Below are 5,701 nucleotides of genomic sequence, written 5' to 3' on the forward strand. Positions count from 1 at the left end.
TCTCCGAAACAGTTTTCGTCAAAATCAGTTTTTATCATACTAAGGTTTTTTAAATCGACGTAATTTTACCGCTGCACTAATTCACCCCCCCCTAGTGTCGACCCCTTTCGTAACAGTTGATATCAGAGCCTCATTATTTCTTATTTGGTTTAACACCCAAGAGAAATGACTCTTTTCGGCTTTCAAGAGGGTCACTCTCTCATTCGTCCTCCCTTGTTCAATGGGACGGACTACACATATTAGAAAACTCGAATGAGAGTTTTCTTACTTTCTTTGGATTTAAATTTATAGAGTATTGTAGAAAATGGTTTTTGAATATCTTCTCTTCCAATGAACCATTGGAATGATTTGGAGAAGAAGACGTTTTCTATAAATACTAGAGCTATGAATGCTTTATTTTGCGCCTTAGATAAAAATGAATTCAATCGGGTTTTTTTGTGCGAAACGACTTTCGATATTTGGCACATTTTCAAAATCATACACGAAGGCATGAATAGAGTTAAAGAGTCTAAAGTTAATCTTTTATTGCATGATTTTGAACTTTTTCGAATGAAGCCTAGCGAAACCATTGTTGACATGTACACCCGTTTTACGGATACTGTCAATGGTTTAAAAGCTCTTGGCAAATGCTTTTCTAATTTTGAACTCGTTAACAAGATTTTACGATCACTATCTAAGAATTGGGATTCAAAAATAACGGCTATACAAGAATAAAAAAATTTGAATACTTTTTTGGTCGAAGAACTTATCGGGTCTCTAATGACCTATGAAATGACGTGTAATGCATGTAAAGAACTTGAGAACCACCTTCTAAAGAACAAGAAGGATTTCGGACTAAGAAAAATCGAAGACCACTCGAGCATAAGCTCAAGTGATCGTGAACATGAACTTCTCACTATGAAATTTAAAAGGTTCATGAAACAAGAGTTAAAGAATAAAAATAAACTTAAAAAGAACGCAACTACTTGCTATTAATGCAAGAAGAAGGAAGCCATTTGGGACGAATCAAACTCATCCGAAGACGCGGAGAAAATCAACAAAGGTGAGGTGGCAAACTATGCCTTAACGGCTTTCGACGATGAGGTAATCAAAATGCCCTTAGTTTACTTTGAAATTTCTTGATGTTCTTCATGAGTTGTTTTTAATTTAGTTTTAAAAAAAGTATATAATTTTAATTGCATGTTTAATGATGTAATGAAAATGTAAAAATAAAATAGGGTCATGCTTATAATGCTAGTAATTTTGAAAATGATAATGAAAATTACATATTTTATGATAAAAAAATAAAATAATTAGATTTAAATCTAATGATAATCATATGTATGTTTTTCAAGAAGAAATAATATGTATCTTGATGATTTTTCGATTTTGTTTAAAAATACATTATGTTCAATGAAACCATGCTTGATATCTTAATGAAAATGTTAAGAGATTTGATATCATGCTTAATGAGTTTATATTTCAAAATTATGCATGATGATTTTTATGATTTATGGCTTGTTGATCCTTGTCGTGATGAAATTTAATTTTTTAGTTTTGAAACGATGATGAATGTTTTTATTTAGCAAAGGCATGCTTGTATGAAATAAAAGGGGAACACATTTCTTAAAAATTTCTCAATTCCTATGTTATGAAATTTTGAACCATGAAATTGATTTTAATTTTTCATTAATGAATCCATGTATATTATGCTTTTGTGAATCTCATGGATTATGAAAATGATTTAAATTTAATAGATTTTATCGAAATCATGATCTTGATTTCTCATGATTTATAACTTGAAAATTCTTTTTATAAATCAAGATTGTCTACTATGATTCTTTCTTTTTGCCATTTGAGTTATAAAAAAAGAATCATAATATGTCTCTTGATATTCACAATTTGTCTTCATGTATATCTCATCACCAAAAATCTCTTGATATTTTTTTTATGATGATATGAAATTATGCATGAAATACTCATGAATTTATGTTGATGCAAACAAATGAGAAGTTATGATCATGATAGAATGTAATATAATTTGACATTTATATACCATCATGATTTGAAAAGCTATGATTTGTTGCCGAAATGATATATCATGAATGTTTGAATATCATATATGATATGTATGCCCATAGTGATTGATTTATTTGTGTCATGCATGAAGTAAGGATACAAATGTAAGGTTTTGAAATTGTGCATGGTTTAATTTGAAAATATAACGATACATAAATAAGATTGATACTTTACCTTTGTTATAATTTGAAAATTATTGTAAAAGGAAAAGAATTACAAAATTATATTCTTCCATTCTTTTTGACAATGACATAGGGGGAGCAAATTTTACTAGCTTACTAGCTAGCTTACATACTTCAAGAAGAAGCAAAAAGCTTGCTCATCTCAAAAGATGCAAAAATCTTGCCAACTTTCATATGTGTAAAATTTGCTAGCTTACAAATTGCAAGAAGAAGAACTTGATATCTTGAACATCACCAAGAATTTGCTACTTTGCATGATGTAAAATTTGCTAGAGTTGCTAGCTTGTAATCTAAAGAGAAGCAAAGGATTGTTATCTCAAAAGAAGCAAAAGTGCTATCTTGCCTATCTCAAGAAGCAAAACATACTAACTTGCACATCTAGCAAAATTTACGAACTTGCATATTTCAAGAAGCAAGAGTTGCTTTCTTGAATATCTCAAAATTGCTAGCTTGCATGTTCTAAAATATTATAAGATTCACTAGCTTGCATGATGATAAAATTGAAAATTATGTTTATTATGTAATGATTTGAACTTATATCACAAACACTTGATAGTTGGAACCTCTCCTTTTTATTGATGACAAAGGGGGAGAAGTATGATCATGTTATGCATGATGACATATTGTAAATATTCATGATGAAATTTGCAATGACTTGAATTCAGCTTGAATTCAAGGTTCTATCAATATAGCATATTGATAGGGGGAGTTAAGGTTAACTCCGTCATTAATTAGTTATTATCATAAAAAAGGGAGAGTTTGTTGAATCTCATATTTTGATTATGAAACCAATTGATAAGTGTTTATGATTTGATCTATGTTTTTAGTGACATAGGATGCTTCGATCAGGATGAGACAATTAAAGCAGGAAGAATCATATTGGGCCAGTGGAACATGTTAGAAGATTGGACGTCAAGCCGAAGGATCAGTTGACGTATCGACAGAAGGCTTTGGGCCATGGATTCGGGCATCCAGCCAAGAAGAGTGGATATTACGTCAAGGATATAGGAGTTGCAGAGTCAATTAGACGATTAGACTATAGGCCATAAGAGAGGACGATACGCCAAAGAATCGGACAAAGCGTCGATGGACCAATGACATGCCGGACAATATGATTCAAGCTTAGTAATAATTGTCTAGATCGAAGTGTGTTTTACATGTGCAGGATTAACTACGATAGCAAGGCATGAAGCAAAATGAAGTCTTGGAGTCAAGAATGCGATTTCATTGAGAGTTTGAGAGTTCGTCGGAAGTCTATATGTTCATCGGATGTTCTGTAGGAACCAGTCGATAAGTCTCGAAGCTTGCAAGAGAAGCTTATCGGAACTTGCCAAGAAGATTATCGTGAAGTCCAGGAGCTTGCTGGGAGTCCGCTAGAATATTGCAAAGAGATCCTCGGAAGTTCGTCGGAAGATCACTGGAAGCTCGCCGGAAGAAACTAGACTAACAGACTTGTTTAGCTTAAGAAATGTCTTAGAATTCGTACTTAGCACGTAATTGGGATTGGATTTGGGCCAACCTAATTAGGGGCCAGTTAGGCCTATGTAAGAACTGTGTTGGGCCCAATGAAAGGACCAAATAGTGACCCAAGAAGTTACACCATCATGGCACAGTCTTCGAGACTATGTCAAGTGGTGGTACTACCCCTAGCAGGGTGCCAAGCGACAGTACCACCAGTTTGGGTAGTGGTACCGCCCAGTGGCCTAGTGTCAGGCGGTGGTACCACCAGACTAGGCGGTAGTACCGCCCAGTGCAGTGTAAGTGTCAAATTGACATAGGCGGTGGTACCGCCCGAACCCAGGAAACCTGGGATGAGATGATTTTAGGCTCTATGTTTGAATCAACTTGAGGCCTATAAATACCCTACTCATTCCTGGTTAACACACACAAGTATTGAGAGTAAAAAGGAAAGAAACTTTGATGTAATCTTGTGTGAAACTCCTCTCAAAGTTCTAAGTGTTAGAATAGTTTGAGAGAGGAGTGAGTGGGGGTGTAAGGGTTATCTCCTAAACCCGGTAAAAGGAGAAAGAGTTGTAAGGAGGTTGATTTTCGCTTATAAAGAAAGATCGATAGTGGATACCGGTGGCCTTTGTTTGGAACGAGTCAGCACTAAGAGGGGGGATGAATTAGGGCAGCGGTAAAAATTACATCGGTTAAAAAAACCTTCGTACGATAAAATTTGATTTCTACGAAAACCATTTTGAAAAGATTTTAAATTAAAAGCATACGAAAGTGTAGTTGATGTAAAGCAAGGAAGCCGGTTTGCAGTTAAGATAAATGGCAAAACAGAAATGCAAACCAATTTATAGTGGTTCGGTCGTTGTGACCTATATCCACTCCTCCGATTCCTCTTCTGTCGAGGCCATCGGCATTTGCTATCGATCTTCCTTTAATAGGCAAAGATTGACCTCATTCTTACACCCCTCCTCTCCTTTTACCGGGTTTAGGAGACAACCCTTACAAGCACAAACACTCTTCTCTAAATAGAATTCTAAAGTTAGATCTAGAGGAGGGATTTCTCAAGTGATTTCTACAGCGTTTTCTCACTTTAAAACTCTCCGTGCTTGTATTTGTTAACCAGGGACGAAAGGGGTATTTATAGGCTTCAAGTTGATTCAAACATGGAGCCTAAAAAGGTCTCATCCCAAGTTTCCTAGGTACTGGCGGTACCACCACCATTCCTGGGCGGTACTACTGCCATAGGATCTGGTACTTGGCGATACCACCGCCAAATAGGGGCGGTACCATCGTTGGCAGCATTGCTGTCGGTGGTACCATCGCCCATATTTCCTAGGGTGATGTTCCCCAAGCGATGCCACCATTGGCCAAGGTTTTAACACCCTGATTGGGCCTTGAATCCGGCCAAAACTAGCCCACCTTCGAGCCCAGTTGGCTCCTAATATAGTTGATGGGATTATCTCCCAATCACAACTATAATTATGTGCTAACTACGATTCCTAAGACATAATCTAAGCAAGATAAAGCTAGTTTCTTCCGGCAAGCTTCCGATGAATTTCCGACGATCTTTCAGCAATGTTACGGTGGACTCCCGGCAAGCTCCTGGACTTCATGATTATCTTCTTGGTGAGTTCCGATGAGCTTCTTTGGCAAGCTCCTAGATTTCTTGGTTGGTTCCGATAGAACTTCCGACGAACTCCCAATGAAATTATGTTCTTGACTTGGGGACTTCATTTTGCTTTATGCCTTGCTATCGTAGTTAATCCTGCACACATAAAAACAAACATCGATTTAGACAATTATTACTAAGCATGAATCATGTCATCCGATATGTCATTGGTCCATCGACGCTTCGTCTGATTCTTCAGCGCATCGTCCTCTCTTGTGGCCTATTGCCAAATCGGCCAATTGACCGCGCAACTCTGATATCCTCGGAACAATATCCGCTCTTTTTGGTACGATGCTCGAATCCATGGCCCGAAGCCTTCTGTCAATACATTGAC

Source organism: Musa acuminata, chromosome BXJ2-3 (assembly GCF_036884655.1).
Source record: "Musa acuminata AAA Group cultivar baxijiao chromosome BXJ2-3, Cavendish_Baxijiao_AAA, whole genome shotgun sequence".
In the NCBI taxonomy this organism is placed as follows: Eukaryota; Viridiplantae; Streptophyta; class Magnoliopsida; order Zingiberales; family Musaceae; genus Musa; species Musa acuminata.